General features: G+C 44.6%; 1 protein-coding gene and 1 long non-coding RNA gene across 3 annotated transcripts in view; both read right to left on the reverse strand.

Annotated features, from left to right (window-relative positions):
* LOC146357977 (uncharacterized) overlaps positions 1-23101 on the reverse strand; it is a 717854-nt gene that overhangs the window by 97310 nt on the left and 597443 nt on the right. The gene's annotated exons all lie outside the window — the stretch shown is intronic.
* LOC146357982 (membrane-spanning 4-domains subfamily A member 8-like) overlaps positions 21383-23101 on the reverse strand; it is a 47596-nt gene continuing 45877 nt past the window's right edge. The window contains exon 8 of one of the 2 annotated variants that reach the window (XR_014792602.1): positions 21383-21585. The gene's annotated coding sequence lies outside the window, so the exon portion shown is untranslated. Of the gene's footprint in view, positions 21678-23101 lie in introns of both variants that reach the window. The other variant, XR_014792601.1, reaches the window with a different exon arrangement.

The following is a 23101-nucleotide window of genomic DNA, read 5'->3' on the forward strand; positions in this document are numbered from 1 at the left end:
CTGTTCCTCACCTCCACTGCATATTCATGAAGAATATTAGTGAGCTCGTATCTAACTGATCTGTGGGTCTTCCCTATTCTCTTTAGTCTGATTCTAAATTGTGCAATAAGAAGTTCATGATCTGAACTACAATCAGCTCCAGGTCTTGTTTTTACCGACTGCATAGATGTCCGCCACCTTTGGCTACAAAGGATGTAGTCAATCTGATTTCGGTGTCGACCGTCTGGTGAAGTCCATGTATAAAGTCATCTCTTAGGTTGTTGGAAGACAGTGTTTGTTATGCACAATGAGTTGTCTTGGCAAAATTCTATCAGCCTATGCCCTGCTTCATTTTGTTCTCCCAGACCATGCTTGTCTGTAATTCCAGGCGTCGTTTGACTACCCACCTTAGCATTCCAGTCTCCTGTAATGAAAATAACATCTTTTTTTGGCGTACTATCCAGTAGGTGCTGCAGATCCTCATAGAACTGATCTACTTCTGCTTTTTCAGCATCTGTGGTTGGGGCGTATATTTGGATCACTGTGATGTTAAATGGCTTACCCTGAATTCGAACTGAGATCATTCTGTCATTTTTTGGATTGTATCCAAGCACTGCTTTGGCCACTTTATTATTAATTATGAAGGCTACTCCATGTCTTCTGTGGTCCTCTTGTCCACAGTAGTAGATCTGGTGGTCATTTGATGTGAAGTGGCCCATTCCAGTCCATTTCAGTTCACTGACACCCAAAATGTCTATATTTAATCTTGACATTTCCACAATAACCACATCCAATTTGCCCTGGCTCATAGATCTTACATTCCAGGCTCCTATGGTGTGTTGATCTTTAGAACATCGGATTCGTTGTTCACCACCAGCACCATCAGCTGCTAGCCGTCTTTTCAGCTTTGAGCTAGCTGCGTCATCACATCTGGGGCTAGTTGAACTTATCCTCTGTTCCTCCCCAGTAGCATTTTGACCATCTTCCGACCTGGGAGTCCCATCTTCCGATGGTATACCGACATATCTCTGGTTGTACTGATCCATTTAGTTTTCATGGCAAGAATACTGGGGTGGGTTGCCATTTCCTTCCCCAGGAATCGTATTTAGTCTGACCTCTCTGCCATGACCTTCCCATCTTGGGTGTCCCTTCACGGTTTAGCTCACGACATCATTGAGGTGCTCAAGCTCCAGCACCACGACAAGGTAACGATCTCCTTTGCTGAAGATAAATTATTATTGAAGACAACAAAGACAAACTTTGTTGAAAACAATTACAAGGAATGGAAAGACCCATACAGCCTCGGTAACAAACAACTAGGTATGCAGTGTGCCTATGTTTTTGCTTCTTCCTATGTAAATGTATCCTCTTTCCAAACTCCAACAAGGCTTTTACCATGGTGGGAGGGTGTTTAGATAAACTCCTCTGTGTTCTCAGACCTGCCCAGGCTAGCCTCACCCACCGACAAAACCGCACTCCGCCTACCTCCTCCCTGATGAAAGTCCGTCAGATGATTGTGAGACAGAGTTCTCCAACAGACTTCATCAGGAGAGGCGGGGAGCTGGTTTGCCGTTCTGGCAGTGGGTGAGGCTAGACCACACAACCTTGTGACCCCCCCAACCCTGTGACCTGTGTCTCCCCCTACCGTTTCTTCCATAACAGATTTTTCTCCTGTACTATCAGCAGACTTGCTTTGCTGCTCTTGGAGGCATCAAACATTTATGGCGCAATCCTATCCACGTTTAGACTGAAAAAAGTCCTACAACTCCCAACATGCCTCAGCCAACAGTATCTTTTAAAGGTGAAAATGGCAGACACTGAAAAAAGAAAAGAAAAGATGGATGCGGCAGTGTAACCAAAGGAAAGGGATATGGAAAGACAGAAGCTACTGCAAATAAACCTTCAGCTGCCCTTCATCTTCCCCAGTGAGTCCTAACCTGATTTGCACACCCACCCCGTCTCATCTTCTTCCTTAGGAAAAAAAGAGGTGTTTGTAACACCAGCCTCTTGAATCCAGTGGACCCCTTGTGACTTCCACAGCATATAACTCTCTGCAGCCTAGCTCCTTCCCATACTGCAACATTACACTGATGTTAACGCACACAACGTTGTTGCTTCTCATACCAGCGTAACCCATCCTGGAAACTGGAGCAACGCCAGCATGAAAAGGAGCCATGTTGTGGACTCTTCCCACATGACCCAAGGCTTCTGTCATTACCTTTGTAGCAGATTGAAATCTTTAGTAGCTAATGAAAAGAAGCCACAGCTCTGCAGTAGCTCCCATTCCATCAGGTACTAGGGGCGTGTTTCCGCTATCAGCTTCCCTTTGTTTGCAACTTTGTTGCGATGTTTCCCCAATCACATGGTCTCCTTTTCCTGTTTCCACAGCCCTTAAAGACCTGGCTTATCATCGCTGTTGCCTGGGGCTCTGTGCTGTTTCCACTGAGCTGTAATCGAATTATTTTCCTCCTGGCTGGGTGGCATCTGGGTTGGGTCTGATTGCCTCATCAGTGTTCCCGCCGCCTCCTCTTGCCGATTCCCCCCTCCCTCACCCCCTTCTGCTCCGCTCCAGTTAGTGGCTGCCTGTCTCCCCCAACCCCCTGCCCCTGTTGTTGCTCTTCCCCCTTATTCTGGCTTCCCAACAACCCTGCAAGGTGGGCTAGGAGAAGAGATAGTGGCTGTCTTTCTCCCCCCCCCCCCGTGCTGTTGTTGTTCTCCCCCCTTATTCTGGCTTCCCAACAACCCTGCAAGGTGGGCTAGGAGAAGAGATAGTGGCTGGCTTTCTCTCCCCCCCCCATGCCGTTGTTGTTCTCCCCCCTTATATTGGCTTCCCAACGACCCTGCAAAGTGGGGTAGAAGAAGAAGTAGTGCCTAACTGGCTTCCCAATCGAAGGCACTTTTAATACCCATTGCAGTCCTAACTGTCAAGCCTTTCTCCTGTGTGGCTGAGAAGGGAGACCCCCAAGTAAATGCATTGAAGGGGATGCACTCCTATGCATGCCTACTCAGAAGCAAGCCACACAGATTTCAATGGCACTTACTCCCAGGAAAGGAAAGCATTACAGCCAGTGAGTTTACTCAGAAGTACCCCCCCCCAGCACACGCCCACACAAAGCGGGACAAAGCGCTAAAGGGGAAATACACAGGGAGGAAATGCTGACCAGAGCCAGCGGATGATAAACTAGTTGTGCATCTCTTCATCTCTGCCTCCCTCGCGCCCCCCCCCACCTTCTGCTCCACTCCAGCCCTTTTGTTTTTTTCTCTTTAAAGTTAGTTTTAAAGCGCACTTTCACTTTAACGAAGGAGTGAAAAAGGTACCTGCAGCATCTCCTCCCCTTTTAAACCCTTTCTTCCCCTAAATCAGGGATGTGACTCAATGACTCTCGTGAAGCCATCTTTGCAGCTCTCCTGACAGAATCATAGAATAGTAGGGTTGGAAGGGGCCTACAAGGCCATCGAGTCCAACCCCCTGCTCAGTGCAGGAATCCAAGTCAGAGCATACCTGACAGGTGGCTGCCCAGGCTCATCTTGAAGGCCTCCAGTGTGGCAGAGCCCACCACCTCCCCAGGTAATTGGTTCCATTGTCGTATTGCTCTAACAGTCAGGACGTTTCTCCTGATGTTCAGCCGGAATCTGGCTTCCTGTAACTTGAGCCCATTGTTCTATGTCCTGCACTCCGGGATGATTGAGAAGAGATCCTGGCCTTCCTCTCCGGGACAACCTTTCAAGTGCTTGAAGAGCGCTATCATATCTCCCCTCAGTCTTCTCTTCTCAAGGCTAAACAGGCCCAGTTCTTTCAGTCTCTCTTCAGAGGGCTTTGTTTCCAGTCCCCTGATTATCTTGGTTGCCCTCCTCTGAACCCTCTCCAGTTTGTCTGCATCCTTCTTAAAGTGCGGTGCCCAGAACAGGACACAGTACTCCAGATGAGGCCTAACCAGTGCTGAGTAGAGGGGAACTAGTACTTCCCGGGATTTGGAAGCTATGCTTCTATTAATGCAGCCCAAAAGAGCATTTGCCTTTTTTGCAGCCACATCACATTGTTGGCTCAGATTCAGGTTGTGATCGACAACAATTCCAAGATCCTTCTCGCTTGTAGTGTGGTTGAGCCACATATCCCCCATCTTGTAACTGTACATTTGGTTTCTTTTTCCTAGATGCAGAACTTGGCATTTCTTCCTATTAAATGTCATTCTGTTGTTTTCTGCCCAGCACTCCAGTCTATCAAGATCACCTTGAATTTTGTTTCTGACTTCCAAAGTATTAGCTATCCCGCCCAATTTTGTGTCATCTGCAAATTTGTCAGCATTCCCTGCACCTCCTCCTCCTCCTCCAAGTCATTAATACAAATGTTGAAGAGCACTGGGCCCAGGACTGAGCCCTGCAGTACCCCACTCCTTACCACTCCCCAGTTTGAAAAGATCTCATTGAGAAGCACTCTTTGAGTCCGATTCTGTAGCCAACTGTGGATCCACCGGATTGTTGTTTCATCTAGCCCACTTTGAGCTAGTTTGCTCATCAGGATATCATGGGGCACTTTGACTGGGAACTTCATAGGGATACCCAGGGTGGGCGGACACTGCACTTGTATGCCAGGGGTACTTATGAGTGCATCTCTTCATCTCTGCCTGACTGTGCCCTCCAGTATCATCTCCCCCTCTCCTTCACACACAACTGCTTCCAGTGAGGACAGGGGCAGGTGAGCGACACACCCACAAAGGCCGGGCTGCACGCCCCAGGGGCAGGACTATGATACCAAACCCAGTGCAATTGTGGAAACAGCTCAGTAATGGAGCTGTGGTAAGCTGGAAAAGTCAGACTATAAGCAGTCTCAGAAGAAGCGGTTTTTCTGTGATAAAATGCAGGGCTGGGGCTGAATGGCCACGATGTCATGGAAACACAGAGACCTCACGGCTCAGCCAGGTTGGAGTAAATCACTGGTGGAAACACAGCCCTGGATTGTGCAGAGTCGAACCTCTTTCAGCCCAAGGGCCAAATTCAGTTTCAGAGAGGCTCTCGGGGGATGCGTTCCAGTGGTAGGCAGGGCTGAAGGCAAAAGGGGGTGTGGCCAAAGGCAAAAGGAGCGGGGCAAAAAACACCAGCATGCTGTAGCTTAAAGCTCTACTGCCGGTAGCTAAGCCTTAGATGAGGCATTTCAACCTTTGGGATGGGGGTGAGAAACCACCAAATCATTGGCAGTCAGGGGAGAGGAGACCTGGCCCTCTGGAGGGTGGGACTGAGACCCAAGGTGGGCCAGATTTTCCCCATGGGCCTGAGGTTCAGTACCCTGGTGCAGACTTTTGATGCAGCCAGCAGCCCTGGATGTGTAATAAGGTTACTTGTTGGTATATCCAGCGTTCTAGAACTGGAGAAATGTTATACATATATACATATATCCATATATCTCACCAAGCTAACTCCCAAGTCTTTCCCAGCTGTCACAGACAGGGATCCAGAAGCAATAAACTGTGCAAAAACAAAGAAGAAAATGCATTTGACTGCAATTCACTTAAAATTTGCAGGAAAAGATTACTAAAAAAAAAAAAGGTGGGGGAGCTATGGGAATAATGTCCAATACTAACGTATTTTCTAACACAAGTGTTTTCAGAAATGACAAAAGGATTGGACTATTTTTTTAAATAGAAAGTGCAGTGCTCACAAGCAAAACATCTTTTTTACATGTGAATTGCAAACCATATAAGCAATTCATCCAGGTGAGTTAGCACCATTGCTACAAGGGGGTTCTCTGCCTCTCCTCAGCGGGGTCCTCACTCTCACGCAAAAGCATGGTCACTGGGAAGACAAGTGAAATGCAGAAGTGCTCTCTGTATTCCTCTGGAAAGCCGTCAAGGGAAAGAATGTCTCGCAGTGCAATCTTGTGCTCCTGGTACGCCGGGTGGGGCACTGGAGCATCTGATACACGTTCCCTGGACCCTGAAGATATGCCACCGCCAGCGACTCCACGCCAGCAGATTGCCAGGGAAACCCTGCCGCAACTCTCCTTGTGTAGGGGCAGAAAATGAGCAGTGCTGGGGACAGGATAGGCTTTGCCTGAATCCCAAGCTCCCTCAGGCCCTGCTCCCCTCCCTATGCCAGCGTAATGTTATGCCAGCAAAAAAGGCCGCCAGAGAGATGAAACACACAGCTCCGCCCACACAGCCACATGGATGGCACACAGGGTTCAGAGTGAAGCCCCGCTCATGCCTTCTGTGTTCTGTTCAGTGGGTCTCTACCGTTGGCCGTCTCCTGAAGGACATGTGGCACCTCAGCCACACACACCCTGACGTTTACGCATTGAGCATGGACATTTGCATAGGTCAACTTACGTGGGTAGACCTCTATGAGCATAGGGGTCCACACACGAAGGCTCCACCTGTGCAGACATCCATCTTGAATGCACAGATGTTCAGGACAAGGCCGATGGCATGGCCCCACTGCCGCTTTGTACCCATTTCCCTGACATGGCAGTTGGTTCCCACTGGGGTCAAACCTTTAGCTCAGGGCGGTCTGTATTTTTCTTCAGCAAGCCTGTTCCTGAGTGATTTGCCTGGGTATTCTGAGGGATGACTTTCCTTTCCCTGTGTGTCCCTTGTCTTGTGCAGTGGGAAAATTATTGTGTCTGGGAGGGGGGGGGGAGTGTGAAGAGATTTGAACATCTGTGCGAAGGCCTACCCAGAGCCTCTCTGTGGCTTTACTCTTATCACCTGTAGTAGAGAAGCTACTGCAAGATGTAGTGATGGCCACCAAATTGGATGGCTTTAAAAGAAGGTTAGACAAATTCCTGGAGGAAAAGGCTATCAATGGCTACTAGTTCTGAGGGCTATTTGCTACCTCTAGTATCAGAGGCAGTAAACCTATGTACATCTGTTACTGGAGAACATGGGTGAGAGGGTGCTGTCGCGCTCATGCCCTGCTTATGGGTTTCTGGTTGACAGCTGGTTGGCCACTGTGTGAGCAGAATGCTGGACTAGATGGACCCTTGGCCTGATCCAGCAGGGCTCTTCTCATGTTCTTACGTTCACTGTGGTATCTTTCTTATGAACCTGAGTTTGTAACCCGTGTACTTGTGTGTGCTGAGGGAGGGCCGCCTCATGGATGCCTCCTTGTTGCCATGCATTGTGTTCGCTTCCTACATGCCTGGCTGCTGTGGGGATGTTGTCAGCATGCCACACCATCATTACTGGGAGTTGGCCGTGTTGCAATGGATACTGGGGGAGTGGTATATTCTCTCTTGTCTGGTGTACTGTCACTTTCTTCCCAGCTTTTTGAATTCATAGGATCTTGATTAAGCTACACTGATATTACACCGAAGTCAGCTGGCTACCAATATGGTAGGCCCATAGGATAGTGTGGCCTGCTTGGCCACATCATCATTTTAAATCAGCTTCTACCTCTGTGTGTGTGAGCAAGGGGCAGGGGAATTTTGCACATAGAAATACATGCCATGCCTTTGCAAGATCCGTGTTGGTGGGATGAAGGCCACCTAGCGCCAAGAGTGGAGGATAGATTTCCACCCCACACAACGCTGTCCCCAAGTGCAGCTCTTTATTCATCTCTCAGCAGAAATCAGTGGCAGCCATTCACCTATATAGGAGAAAAGAAAGGGGCACTCTCTAGGACACCACTGCACTGGAGCTTAAACCTGTTCACTGCCCCTAGTGTCTGCAGTAGCTGAGAATGAAACATCACGTGTCTGCATAGCCCTGAACTGGAATCTATTTCTTGCAGTGCAATCCTATACATAGCTACTCAGGAGGAAGTCCCACTGAGTTCAATGGGACTAACTCCCACACGTGTATATATACAATTGCAGCCTTGGTCAGGCTAGGGGGTGATGGAATGGGGAGAGAGGGAGGGAGAGGGAGGGGGGAGAGAGAAAGAGAGAGAGAGAGAGAGAGAGAGAGAGAATGAACTGAATCATCTACAGATGCCCAATCCTTGAGATACTGGGAAAATGAAATGTGTTTATTCCCTTTATCTTCATAATAAGCCACATTTTACAGGAATAAAAAGTGGTGGGTGTTTGCCAGAGATAAAGGCTTGCTCACCAGCCATTAGTTGCCTGCATGCAGAAAGGCAACAGCTGAACTCAAATGTACATCTCCAACATTTAAAACCAAAGATACTAAAACATACTGGCTCTTAAAGACAAATAATACTTACAAATAGCCCAGCCCAGAATGGGTAACCTACAGTGGTGGTCAGATCTCTATAGGATGTTTCAAAAAGACAAGCTGAGACACCCCCAAAGCAAATGAATATTAATCCAGTTAGTATCTGGATGGCCTGTGGGAGGAAATGCACAAATAAGATTTATTTATTACTTATTTATTGTATTTTTAATCCCCCATTGACAGATGTTATCTGGGCAGATTACAAATGGCTAAAAGAATAAAATGCAATATAAATACAGAGAAAACAGTTCCCTGAGTCCTCTAAAATGAGTTTTGAGCCATTTGCAAAATCTGGAAACATCACTAGAAACCCCCATGAAAATTGAGCAAGGTTATTTGGTCCATTTCCTTTGGTGAGCCCAAATCGGAAACAGGAACGTTTATTTCCCCAGAACTCATCAAAATAAAGGAAACACCCCATTTTCAAGAACTTTTCACCCTTACATTTTCATATGAAATATGAAAGCTGGGAAAAAATACTCCTTCACCCAGTAAAGACTTTCCCCCCACTAGGAACAGTCACCACCAAAATGATGTTAAATGGTCCATTCTGGGAATTTGTTGTTGGAAAACCCAACAATCCTATGGACATCGGATTGCTCTCTTAACGCAATTAAATCTTTAATTGCGTGTTTTTCTTTTTCCATGCGGGGAGGGGCAAGTCCCATTTGGCCCTATGGAGGAGCCTCCACTGCAACAGAATATAGATATTACAACTATGATGGTTTTGCTTGGCTGGCGTTATATAAGATCAAGTTTCAGCTACTCTAGATCAGAAACTTTACACTTGGGGAATCCTACATTTATTTTCTTATTATATTTCCATATCGCCCAATAGCTAAAGTTCTTTGGGAGGTCCACAAAATAAAACTTCAAACCATACAATAGAAAAACATAATAAAACATACTGTTAAAATCTAAAGTGTAAAACAGAATAATACCAAAGGGAGAGAGCAGTCCCATGGTCCTGGGAGACAGTAGTTTGAAAAGCAGAAATCAACAGGCTTTTCATGGTATGGAATCAAATGCCCTTCTCGGATGTTCAATGAACATGCTTATGAGTGGTACAACATCACGATGGCAGTCTCTGTCTGTTCCTCCTTGTGCGGGCTGGCCTTCAAGTTGGGCAAGCTGGGCGGTTGCCCGTGATGCCACGGTGACGGGGGAGCAAAGCTGAGCTGAGGGGTTACCAAGTTCAGCTGAGGGAAGTGCCAGGCTGAGCTGAGGGGGGCACCAAGCTGAGCTCAGTGGCTATATTTTTTTAACATACTGTCTGCAGTGAGCCAAAGTGGCGAAAAGGAAGTGCCTGTAACCTTTCTTCCAAGGTTTTACAGGATGTCTGAGTACTAACTACCAAAATGATCTTCCCACAATTAGCTTTAAAGTTTGCTTCTTTTTCTGTTTCCACATCGATGTCATTTGCACTAGGTAAAAATCAGTGGCACACACAGCTTTACTTTGAAGCAATGTTACGGAGCACTTAACCCTTCAAATACTGTAAGCACTATAAGCAGTAGATACCTGCCAATACAATAAAGCGGTAAGCTCTAAGAGGTCAGCCGGATACCTTTTTTATTGATAAATTTTCTTTATTCTTTTTAAAGATAAAAATAATGGATATTCCAGACTAAAGAATGCTTACCAAAAGACAGGAACAGCTACAAAACAAAAAACATTGTAAGTAAAACCTGTGATAGTTCTGCATAGTGCACTGCCATTGCTCAGAATGTGGCTTTTCGAACTTTGGCTTGTGCAAACTGTAGCACAGTGGCTGAGAGATCAAGGTTTTGAGCAGTGGCGTTCTCAATAGACATCACACCTGCAGCAGGTTCCATAAATCCTCTGGGAGGCCTTGCAAAACTGACAAGGGGGGGGGGAACAAAGGCACTCTCCTCCCAGGGCACTATTTATGGTAGGGCCAGCCCTGCTCTTTGTCTGTGCTTTCATGGAACACCTGAATGTAGAGGTGTATGAGCGGGGCTCTACTGAGGTATTCAAATATTTATGCATGGATTGGGTGTGGAACCTCCCTCCCTCTGCACATTCATGCACCAGCACAAGCTGTCTGAGGTGGGAGAGCACAGGTGTGCCAAAGCTCTCCCCATTGCCACCCATTACCCCCCCATCACTATTATATGTCTCACCCGTCACCGTGCCTCCCACATCCCACCACCATGCCAGCCACACCTCCCTTTCCTCTCCCCAAGTGGCCAAAGGAAGCACTTCTGCCAATTTTACTTTAAGTTTCAAAGAATCTCGGCTTAGCATTATATACAAACCAGGAATCCTGGTTTGAAACAAACCTCATTTAATTTCTAAACGAGCCAACTTCAAACCATGGGGTTCAGAAGCTGGCTTGTTTAACTAATTTGCTTATTTTAATCCAGGATTCCTGGCTCGTATGTAACACTAACAGTGCAATACTATGCATATCTACTCAGAAGTAAGTCCCACTCTATTCAGTGGGGCTTACTCCCAGGCAAGTATGTATAGATTGCAGTCTTAGCACACTTACCTAGACAGTAAGCCCCAATCCCTATAAGATGGGACTCACTAAACATGCATAGGATTGTGCTTTTAGCCACATGTAAATAATAATGATGAGACATCACAACATCCTTGACTCTTTCTTAATCCAATCTCTCTCCAAACTGAGAAGGTTGAAAGAGAATCCTCATGCAGTTGTTGATGTCCTAAAGAAAACCCTCAAGCTTTCCACTCACTGGAAGGCTTGAAGGATGGGTGCTTTCTGTTTTTTCAAGAGAGGTTCTAGATATTCAGTAATGAGGGGAATGTCTATGCAACTGTTCGAAAGCACTCTATTATCCCTTTTAGGGCTAATCCATGGATCAATTAAGCACTGTCCCCAAATTAATATAATTCATTTCCAAAAGACTTACATTATACCACTTAATCTGCTTGTTCTCTGCCTCCCAGTGTATTTTTCAACCTCACCAGGAAATAATAGAAGTGAAAGCAATGCAGGTGGTTTATAAAGATCAGACTTTGACTCTTGCACTCCCAATGGTACTATGATCTCTCTGCCACTGTATTCTGCTACAGTACTCTGCATACTTCTTCCACTGCAGATATTCTTCACATCCCTGTCAGAGAGCCCGTAATCCCTTTCTGGCTTCTTTTATATCTTTACTTCTAGTCAGCGTCCTGGTTTAGGATTGGCCTTTATGAGCACTGATCCTTAATTTTTCTTGGAAAGGGCCAGAGGAATTTTGTTCAACCTGAGCACAACAGTCTTCCAGATAAATGCTCATTTTTCTACTACTTGTGAAGTTAGTTCAGACTCATAAATCTTTCACCTTTCAGTCCTAATTCTCACAGATGGAATAAAAGTGTGTCCAGGCTGTACCACTTCAGACTGCAGGTGTGGGTTCACAAGAATATTCCTCCATATAAAACATCCCTTCCACATAGAAAACTGGATATCAAGAGTACAGATATTATTGTGTATATATGGGCAATGGGTAGATTGCCACATTTCTCTGAAAATCGGCTTGTTGTTCATCTTGTGCCCAATTTGCAATTGCTGCTCGCTCTGAGTGAACAGGAAAATTGTGCAAATCAAGCAGCGATCAAACATAAAATTTGCACAACTTTCCCCTGTTAAATTTGTGCAGATTTCCCAAATTTACGGAAATTTCCTAAATCTCCTAAATTTCCATCGACTAAAGTGGGGCTGATTCCATCTATGTGGGAAATTTGTGCAAATTATGAAACTTGCATAAATTTAGGAAATTTGCATAAATTTAGGAAATTTGCATAAATTTAGGAAATGCGCACAAATCGAATATGAGCACGTTTGGCAGTTTACAAAGATTTTCTACAGACGTGTGCTCACCCTCATGAGTGAAGTTGCAAGCAAAAACAACACTCTTGTACACCCACAGCAATGGGCAGTATCCAAAGCAGTCGCAACACTCACGCTAATGACGTTGCACTAGCGTAAACCATCACTAGCGCAACATGATTAGCGCTTGCTATGCGAAGAGAAAAGGCAGTGATTTGCCACTGAAATTTCCAGCATGGTTTGCAAATGAATTTCTGCACCAAACTGCTGTTTTCCCTTTGCCTGGCAAGTGCTAGTGATGTTGCACTGGCACTGTGACAGGATTGGATACTGCCCACTGTGCCCACTGTATACGCGTGGATTTACTATGTGTGTCTTGAGTATACCATGGCCAGGTGAACACACACATGCTTCATTTGCTGCAAATGTGGCTTGCATATTCAGTGCTTGTGCTGAAGTCGCTACATTCTCAGTCGCTATTGCACTGTGCTCAGGACTGCCTCAGTCAGGGGCTTTATTACCTATTGACTAACGGCACTGTTGATTAACTCCTACTGAGTAATGGCATAAGAACATAACCTAAAAGGAGCCCAGCAACCTGCTTCCCACAATGACCAGCGAGATGCACCTAAGAAGCCCAAAACAGGACATGTGGGCAATAGCCCTCCACCTCTGTTGTTTCCCAGCAACTAGTATGCAGGCATGCTGCCCTGATCCTGGAGGGAGGGATGTATACGAAATCCATTTCAGTTTGTTTCTGACCAGAATTTGCCCCATTTGCACTTTGACACTTGGTCTTTATCCAGGGAACTGAAGAATGCAAAATATAAAATACACAAGTGATATATAATGTACATCAAAACACTTAAAATACATTTTACGTGTTTCCAAAAGAATTCTTGAATAATATGTGTTGACTAATTAAAATCTTCAAAACATGCTAAACTATCCTAAAAATGTTAAAATTATCTACATATCAAGGACATATTGGTACATAGTGACACCACTTTGAGAGATAGAAGGGGAACAATTTTATTTATTTATTTATTTCATTTCATTTCTATACCGCCCAATAGCCGAAGCTCTCTGGGCGGTTCACAAAAACTAAAACCAAACAACACACAATAAAACAATTTAAAATATATAGAACATTAAAACCACAATATAACAATACAACCACAATAAAACCTAGCAGCAGTACAGGAGTTTAAAATACAGATTTAAAACAGCAAAGATAAAGATATAGAAAGCTAAAATGCCTGGGAAAATAAAAATTGTTGTTGTTCAGTTGTTAAGTCGTGTCCAACTCTTTGTGACCCCGTGGACACAAATAATACTAGGCCTTCCTGTCCTGCGCTCTCTCCTGGAGCGTGCTCAAGTTCATATTCATTGCATCGGTGATGCTATCTAGCCATCTCATCCTCTGCCGTCCCCTTCTCCTTTTGCCTTCAATCTTTCCCAGCATCAGGGTCTTTTCCAGTTACTTTTCTCTTTGCATTTGGTAGCCAAAATATTTGAGCTTCAGCTTCAGTATCTGTCCTTCCAATGAGCACTCAGGGTTGATTTCCTTTAGGATGGACTGATTTGACCTCCTTGCAGTCCAGGGGACTCGTAAGAGTCTTCTCCAGCACCACAGTTTGAAAGCATCAGTTCTTCGGCGCTCAGCCTTCCTTATAGTCCAGCTCTCACAGCCATACATTACTACTGGGAAAAACATAGCTTTGATTATGCGGACTTTTGTCAGCAAGGTGATGTCTCTGCTTCTTACTATGCTGTCTGGGTTTGCCATAGCTTTCCTCCCAAGGAGCAAGCATCTTTTAATTTCATGGCTACAGTCACCATCTGTGGTGATCTTGGAGCCCAAGAAAATAACATCTGTCACTGCTTCCATTTCTTCCCCTTCTATATGCCAGGAAGTGATGGGGCCAGGTGCCATGATCTTCGTTTTTTTAATGCTGAGTTTCAAACCAGCTTTTGCACTCTCCACTTTCACCCTCAACAAGAGGCTCTTTAGATCCTCTTCGCTTTCTGCCATTAGGGTGGTATCCTCTGCATATCTGAGGTTGTTGATAATTCTCCCAGCAATCTTAATTCCGACCTGTGATTCATCCAACCCGGCGTTTCTCATGATGTACTCTGCATATAAGTTTAATAAGCAGGGTGACAATATGCAGCCTTGTCGTACTCCTTTCCCAATTTTGAACTAAGGATGGACGAAGGTCCCTTACCTGGTCCCGCAGCTGTTTTCGGGGGGGGAGGCGCTCCGGTTCTCCCCCCGAAATTCTTGGTGGGTGGGGAGGTGCCCCACCCCTCCCGGCTGAAATTCTGGCCAGTGGGGAAAGGCGCCCCATCCCTTCCCACCGAAATTCTGGCCGGGGGGAGCGCCCCGTCTCCCCAGCTGCGAAAGAAAAAAGTAAAGTGTAAAAAACAAACAAACAAACAAATGTGATAGGCTACGTAAAGATTTACATAGCCTATCACGGCTAGATTTTCAGTCTGCCGTGATAGGCTATGTAAATCTTTACGTAGCCTATCACGGCTGACTTTGAAAATCTAGCCATGATAGGCTACGTAAATCTTTACATAGCCTATCATGTTTGTGTTTTTTTTTTACACTTTACTTGGAAATGGCAGCAGCAGCAGCCGGTCAGAAGACCGGCCGCCGCCGCCACGCCACCGGGACCCACCGCCGCGAGGGTCATTCGGCCACGGTAAGTCCCATCCCGGGGGGGTGTCGGGGGTGTCGGAGAATTTCCCCACCAATTTCGGGGGGCCGAATGCATTGGCATTCGGCCTCCCAGAGATTCGTGGAGAAATTCTCTGACATCCCTATTTTGAACCAGTCGGTTGTTCCATGTCCGGTTCTTACTGTTGCTTCTTGACCCTCGTACAGGTTTCTCAGGAGACAGGTAAGGTGGTCTGGTACTCCCATCTCTTTCAGAATTTGCCACAGTTTGTTGTGATCCACACAATCAAAGGCTTTAGCGTAGTCAATGAAGCAGAAATAGACGTTTTTCTGGAATTCTCTTGCTTTCTCCATGATCCAGCGAATGTTGGCGATTTGATCTCTAGTTCCTCTGCCTCTTCGGAACCCAGCTTGTACTTCCAGTAGTTCTCGGTTCACATACTGCTGAAGCCTAGCTTGTAGGATTTTGAGCATCACCTTGCTGGCATGTGAAATGAGCGCAATTGTACGGTAGTTTGAACACTCTTTGGCATTGCCCTTCTTTGGAATTGGAATGTAAACTGACCTTTTCCAGTCTTGTGGCCACTGTTGAGTGTTCCAGATTTGTTGGCATATTGAGTGCAGTACTTTAACAGCATCATCTTTTAGGATTTTAGATAGCTCAGCTGGAATACTGTCATCTCCACTAGCTTTGTTGTTAGTAATGCTTCCTAAGGCCCACTTGACTTCGCTCTCTAGGATGTCCAGCTCAAGTTCAGTAACCGCACTATCATGGCTATCAGGGACATTCAGATCTTTCCTGTATAGTTCTTCTGTGTATTCTTTCCACCTCTTCTTAATCTCATCTGCTTCTGTTAGGTCCCTGCCTTCTTTGTCCTTTATCATGCCCGTCTTTGCACAAAACGTTCCCTTGACAACATCTAGAATCTTATTAGGCATTACTCTACCTCAAGGCCACCACCGCTGTGCACACTGTGTGTAATGCAAATACACATGTAAGATGTTGCCCTTCATGGATCCCAACAGCCAACGGGAATATTTCTTGTGAAGTTTTACCACCTGTGCCAGCCAGGGTGTGGTTTATATTGCTAGATGTCCATGCAATCTAATGTATGTAGGAATGACTACCTGTTAGCTGAAGATAAGAATTGGAGAGCATTTTAATAATTTAAAGCAGAAAAGGGAAGCTGAACCCTTTAACACTACTTACAACACAGACGTAAAGCAGGGGATATTTTATTTTGGGCCAAAGTGCAGATTGCCCTGGAAAAAAGGAAAGAGCTTTGTAGGAAGAAAGTACTTAGAAAGGAAGCAATGTGAATCTTGAGGCTTGGTACTGTAACCCCTTCAGGCTTAAATGATAATATTGATTATATGTCTGTCTTGGAATAAGCTGTATAGTATACTCATTCTGGTTTATATCTTAAAATTTATCACAATATAGGGGGTAGTAAGTCTTAATAAGATTTTTACCATTCTGTCTTTAAGAGCTGAGGCAGGGAAAAAGAGTTTAATTAAGCCCAATTTAATTTGGTTAAAATCAGCTGATACCCCATATATGCCTTGAAAGGTAGAATACTTCTCAGTTTTCTTTGGAAGAAGCAAGGGAGAGGGAATCCCCCAAAGGAATCTTCAAGTGTTTGTAAGTAAGCCTTTAAAAATGTTTCCTGTTTGATCATCATTGCATATCTGAAAACAGAGAATCTCATCATCATTTTTAAGCCAGTTGACATGTTTTGCCATTTTTAACTAGCCATTTTAGGGTATCCAGAAATTTTGTTGAAAACATATACACTTGTATTTTAAATGCTTAGTGTGTGTGTGTGTGTGTGTGTGTGTATATATATATATATATATATATATATATATAAATTATGTTTTTTTAACATTTGTCAGATTATAAAACTTATGTATTTATATATAGAGAGAATTTTTACATTATGTTCAGGATAGTTTAGCATGTTTTGAAGATTTTAATTAGTCAACACATATTATTCAAGAATTCTTTTGGAAACATGTAAATATATTACATACACCAAAATACTTAAAATACATATCTCTTACATATTTTATATTTTGTATTCTTCAGTTCCCTTGATAATGACCAAGTGTGGGAACATGTTGGGAATTGAACTGGTGCAGCTGTTTCTTCTATCTTTTTTTTTTACTTTGGTTTCCAGCCTTACAGCTGTCTTTTCCTGGTCCCTGTTGGTGCTGTTGCCCATTTGCACCACCCAAGTGCAAGCGCAATCTGCAGTCAAGGGTTGTATATTTCCAAGCTCATGATATTTGTGGGGGAAAATGCATTTGAAAAATGTGTACATTAGAAAAGTATGCATGAAAAAATGCATTCTTTTTAAAAAGTGTGCACAAACACGCTTTAATCAAACAAACACGAGAAGAGTACATGTTTCAAATGTACACCCAGCTATGCATGCAAGTACTTCATGATTTTCATGCAAAAAGATAAAAGCTTGCAATCTGGTAAGGACATGAGTTGGGCCAAACTTGAGGTGGCCTATATAGCCACCATGACCAGCAGCTATTGATAGCGCTGTCCTCCTTGAACTTTTCTAATCCTGTTTTAAAGCCATCTATGTTGGTGTCCATCACCACATTTTGCAGTAAAATTCCATGGTTTAACTATGCACTGCAACTATTTAAAATGTCCTCAGGTGGTGGTGCTGAGAGGAACCATTGTATCATGCATTAATTGTGGTTTCAATGGGAATGCCTGCTCAGTTATTAATTACAGGTTTCACATCTCACAATTAAAACTTCACTCCTAGAGGAGAATTTTTAATTTTCCCTCTTCCATTTTCTGGTAAAGCAGAAAACATGTGGAATACGTAGGCATCATGGCTGCATCTTCACTCACCTACCTAAACATCAAGTAACAGTCCTTTACTGTCCACCAATGTGTGCAATTCCATTGAGTGGAATCCTCTTCTGCAAATAAACTCTTCTCCATAGAGTGGAGGACAAAACACATTTGGGTGTTTTTTAGCAGCCCATCTTGGTATTGTATGAGCTGGAAAAAGCCCAACTCTTACAGATTCCTCACACTCTAGTTTGATGTCATCAGCACACACTTCAATAGCCCTCCCTACCTCTCTAAAACTGGAGCAAGCAATGGAAACACCAACACCAAACAAATCACTAACAGGACCAGTCTATACATGTCTGCTCAGAAGTAAACCCAATTAAGTCCAACAGGACTTCCTCATGGGTGAGCATATATAAGATCGCAGCCGCAGAGTATTGCATTTATTGCCAAGTGCCTGTTTCCACAGTGTTGGTGCTACCCATTTATCAACTGGCGCTGCCTTCCATACATCACTGTCCTGTTCACTGCAGTATGGATCACAAGTCTTTCACTAGTACCAGAAGTGTTTCTTTGCTCACCTGAAATCTGTTCCTCCAATATTACAATGACCATGCTTTGGGCATGGACAGAACAGAATACAATGATACATCTTCCTTCCTTCCTTCCTTCCTTCCTTCCTTCCTTCCTTCCTTCTTTCCTTCCTTTTAAATAACAGAAAGACTGAACATCTAAATATGAAGAGAATTAAGAAGGACGAAATAGGCTCAGTGAACACATGGTGGCAGAGCTTTTCAGAGAGAATAGCTAAAAAAAGAAGGTGAACATTTTAAATAGTGTGTAGTAATAAAAATAGAAAAGAGACACTAGCACATTCCAGTCCTATTTCTAACATCCACTCACCCTGGTTTGCCTTTTCAAAATGCAGCCCACCACATTTTAATTTTGGTTTTCTAGCATCTGATAAGCTACTGTAGATATAAAATTAAACTTACTTTTTAAACTTGTACTTTATGACTGATGCAATAATATAAGGTTCATATTTTCTTGTATAAACTTTAGATTTAACTATGTACGAATGACATTAAGGATGCAATCCTAGGCATGTTTCAACAGGAAAAAAATGTTCTACAAGTCCCAGCATAGCTGGCTGGGGCATGCTGGGAGGTGTAGGACTTTTTTCTGTCTAAACCTCCATAGGATTGCACCCCAAATCTCTTAACTACATGTTTTTTAGAAAATCAAAGTTACTATGGGCAGTATCTAATACTGCTTCTGTGCTCACACCATTTCTGTTTCACAGCAAGCTAGATCTTCTGAAAGTAACCCCGAAAATAAGTGGGAACACTTATTTCTAGAATAGGACAAGTCAGCAGAGCTCCCTTGTGCAAGCTTCACTGACTTACCCCATTCTGGAAATGAGCAGTTTGGCTTGTTTCCAGTTGCTTCAGGATCCGATAGCTTCCCATTGCACTAGCAGTGGGTCTTGCTAATGTGCAGGCAGCATCGAATACTGCAGTTTTAAAAATGTAACTTCAACACAATTGTTATTTCAATTTATGACAACATTAAGAGGAATCATATACTTGTTTTATAAGAAGGTAACCAAAATAGTTCAGTCACTGTTTGGGGGCTGGTATGGTCAGAGTCAAGACTAGGATCAGCTTACAGATGTAGATCAGTAAAAAAGGAAAACTGTGCTGGAGTCTTCACAGAAGCTCGTGTCTTTTGTATGGTCATGGGAAGAAGGGTGCTTTTCATGACTTGCGGCTATGCTGTCATGGTGAAAAGCTATGATCCCAAGGCAATAAAAGCATGCAAGTCAAGGTTTCTCTTTGTCTTCTAACAGCAAAACCAGTCAATGCATAGTAAGTCTGTCAGGCTGGTTTTGTTCAGAGTATCACAGTCCATGAGAAACCTGGCATACAGCTTCCTGGATACTAGAATGGATATAAGAAGGAAAGATACTAAAATGAGGAACAATAGTTGTAGTCTTCCATGATAACCATGGACGGTTCCAGGAGACATTTTGCCAAAAGTATTGTACTGTACTCATACTAACTCCTTTCAATACATTATGCACATGAAGTGGGCTCCATGAATAGAAGGAGAAGTGGGATCACGCCACTGCTGATCCTGCCTCAGTGTTACATGCCTGTGTGCAGACCACAGTTTCCTCCATAGCTGATTTTGCTTTGTAGATTAAACTGGAAGTGAAAGGAAAATGCCTTAAGGGACCAATTTGTGTATAGCTTTTCCACCACACTCTCTTGAATTGCGTTACTTGTGCTGATCCTGCATAAGCCTGTAATCTGGACTGGTTATCACCAGTACAAGGATTGATCCTTCTTGGAGTCTGTGGGTATCTGGCACAGCAGAATCATAGAATAGTAGGGTTGGAAGGGGCCTACAAGACCATCAAGTCCAACTCCCAGCTTAATGCAGGAATCCAAGTCAAAGCATCCCTGACAAGTGGCTGTCCAGCTTCATCCTGAATGCTTCCAGTGTGGGAGAGGCCACCACCTCCCGGTGAATCAATACACCTGACACTTGTAAAGCCCACTTACTGGAAGCACTAATAGGTATGTATCTTTTTTATTATTAAAATAGATCTCCAACATTGCTTCGTTCCAATAATTTACACATTATAGAAGAGACACAACACAAAACTAAGAGAAAAAGCACATAAATCAGCACTATTATGGCGCTGAATAGAATTATAAAGATTGATCTCACTATTATATTTTAACTTCCTGAACTCAGGAAGCGGACACCAATTGCTAACAGAGTGCTCTGTTCTTTTTATCTTCCTTCCCCAAATCTAACCATTCCTCATTTTCAGTTAATTCTAAGGATGGAATTCTAACCAGGTCCCTTACCTGGTCCGGCAGCTTGCTTCGCGGTGGTGGGAGGCGCTTCGGTTCTCCCCCCGAAGTTCAGGTCGGGGGGGGGAGGCGCCCCGCCTCACCCGGCCGAAATTCAGGCCGGGGAGAAGTGCCCCGTCTCCCCGGCCGCGAAATAAAAATGTAAATGTAAAAAACAAACACACACACGTGATAGGCTACGTAATGATTTACGTAGCCTATCACAGCTAGATTTCCAAAGTCAGCCGTGACAGGCTACATAAATCGTTACGTAGCCTATCAAGGGTGACTTTGAAAAAAAAAAAGCGCGTACGCAAATGGCGGCGCCCATGGGTGCCGCCATTTGCGTTACTTATTTGGGCCCGGGTGTCTACGTAAAGATTTACGTAGACTACGGCGAAAATAAGGGCAACGCAAATAAACGCGTTGCCCTTATTTTTGCCGTAGTCTACGTAAATCTTTACGTAGACTACCCGGGCCCAAATAAGGAACGCAAATAGCGGCGCCCATGGGCGGCGCCATTTGCGTACGTGCTTTTTTTTCCCCAAAGTCAGCCGTGATAGGCTACGTAACAGTTTACGTAGCCTATCACGGCTGACTCTGGAAATCTAGCCGTGATAGGCTACGTAAATCGTTACGTAGCCTATCACGTGTGTGGGGGAGGGTTTTTTACATTTACTTTGTAATGGTGGCGGCGGCAGCCGGTCGGAAGACCGGCCGCCCCTGCCCCCGCCGAAACGCTGCCGAACTGCCGCCGGGACCCGCCGCCGAGAGAGACATTTGCATGAGGTAAGTCCCATCCTGGGGGGGGTGGCGGGCGGAGAATTTCACCACCAATTTCGGGGGGCCGAATGCATTGGCATTCGGCCTCCCCGAGATTCATGGAGAAATTCTCCACCATCCCTAGTTAATTCTAACAACTGAGTTGCATGCTCAAATATTTATAGCACAATCGGATGCGTGTTTTACACAGAAAACGTCCTACAGCTCTTATTCCCCAGCCAGCCATGCTGGCTGGGGAATGCTGGCAGCTGTAGGACTTTTTTTTTTTCTGTGCAAACATGTAATGGATTGTACCCTCAGCAATCCATTATTTGACAAAGCATTAAGGGGTGCCAGTTTTTCAAGAGTACAGTATTTCCTGGTGGTCCGAGTTGTCAGGCACTGGGCTGTGCATGAGTGTGTCTCCAGCCAGAACTTAGAATCATAGACTAGTAGGGTTGGAAGGGGCCTACAAGGCCATCGAGTCCAACCCCCTGCTCAATGCAAGGAATCCAAGTCAGAGCATCCCTGACAGATGGCTGTCCAGCCTCGTCTTGAATGTCTCCAGTGTGGGAGAGCCCACCACCTCCCTAGGGAATTGGTTCCATTGTCATATTGCTCTAACAGTCAGGAAGTTTTTCCTGATGTTCAGCCGGAATCTGGCTTCCTGTAACTTCAGCCCATTATTCTGTGTCCTGCACTCTGGGGTGATTGAGATCCCAGCAGTCAGGCTCTGGCACCTTAACTCCTGTATCATCAGTGCTCTGTTTCCACTGCAAACCTGAGCTCTGTTTTCAGGACACCACCAAAGCCATTGTATGGGCTTGCCCACTTAAGCATTCAGTCAGCTGACCCCAAGGTCCAATCCTTGTCCAGCAGGCTTTCTAAAGCCGTAGCCTCTGAGTTTGCTCCTGAGGCTATGTAGATTGTTTCTTGGATAGGGATACTGTTTGAGGGTCTGTGTCCTGGGGGCTGCCTGTTTTGAACCACATATTTGCTTCTAGCCCAATTGGATTGAAGTCAGCTCTCTTCCATCCAGCTTCCAGATCTCAACCATCTGGAGCTTGACTCTTGCTCTGAGCTGATAAAGCTGGACATATATTATTAATTCTTTAACCATTTCCTCTATCGGTGGCAAATCCCCCACCCGCAAGTAAAAAAAAATGATCTGCAAGTCTGCACAATCCACGCGACTTGGAAAAAGCCAGTCTGCTCTGGAATCTGCTGGTCAGCTTCATAGAAATCTGCACTCATTTGAATCCGTTGTGGATTTCTCCAACATCCCTGCTCTGCAGCCTCAGCAGTTTCCCAGGCTTCCTGATCTGAAAAAGTCCCATGAGGGAGGCGTTGCCTCATGACGTCTTCCCCTGGGCTTCAGTTGAATTGCGTGAAGTTGGGAGGGCTCCAGGCTGCCAGAGAGATGATTGTCCAATGAAAGACAGGACACTCTCTCTCCTCTCAGCCACCTCATAAGTAAGGCAAGCACAAGAACCCCGAACCCCATCCGTGAGAATTTCTCTGAAATGTTCATAGCCAGACTATGAAGCACATGGTCTTCGATGTCTATATACTAATGCCCAGAGTATGGGAAACAAACAGAACGAACTTGAACTCTTAATACAGGAGGGAAATTATGACTTGATAGGTGTAACTGAGACTTGGTGGGATGACTCTCATGACTGGAATACAGCAATTGAAGGATATAACTTGTTCAAAAAGAACAGGAGGAACAGAAAGGGAGGTGGGGTTGCACCGTATGTGAAAAATACATATCTCTGCACAGAAATACAGGAGGATGAGCTTGGTAGCCCCATCGAGAGCATCTGGATCAAAATAAATGGAGCAAAGAATAAAAGGAACCTGGTAGTCGGAGTCTACTACCGGCCACCCAATCAAGGAGAAGACAAGGATGAAACTGTTGAAAAGCAAATAGCCAATGTTTCAAGGAAGCATGATGTAGTAGTAATGGGGGACTTCAATTTCCCCGATATTTGTTGGGAGACAAATTCT

This window comes from Heloderma suspectum, chromosome 1 (genome assembly GCF_057233095.1).
Source record: "Heloderma suspectum isolate Gila_16-S chromosome 1, 16-S_ref, whole genome shotgun sequence".
NCBI lineage: Eukaryota > Metazoa > Chordata > Lepidosauria > Squamata > Helodermatidae > Heloderma > Heloderma suspectum.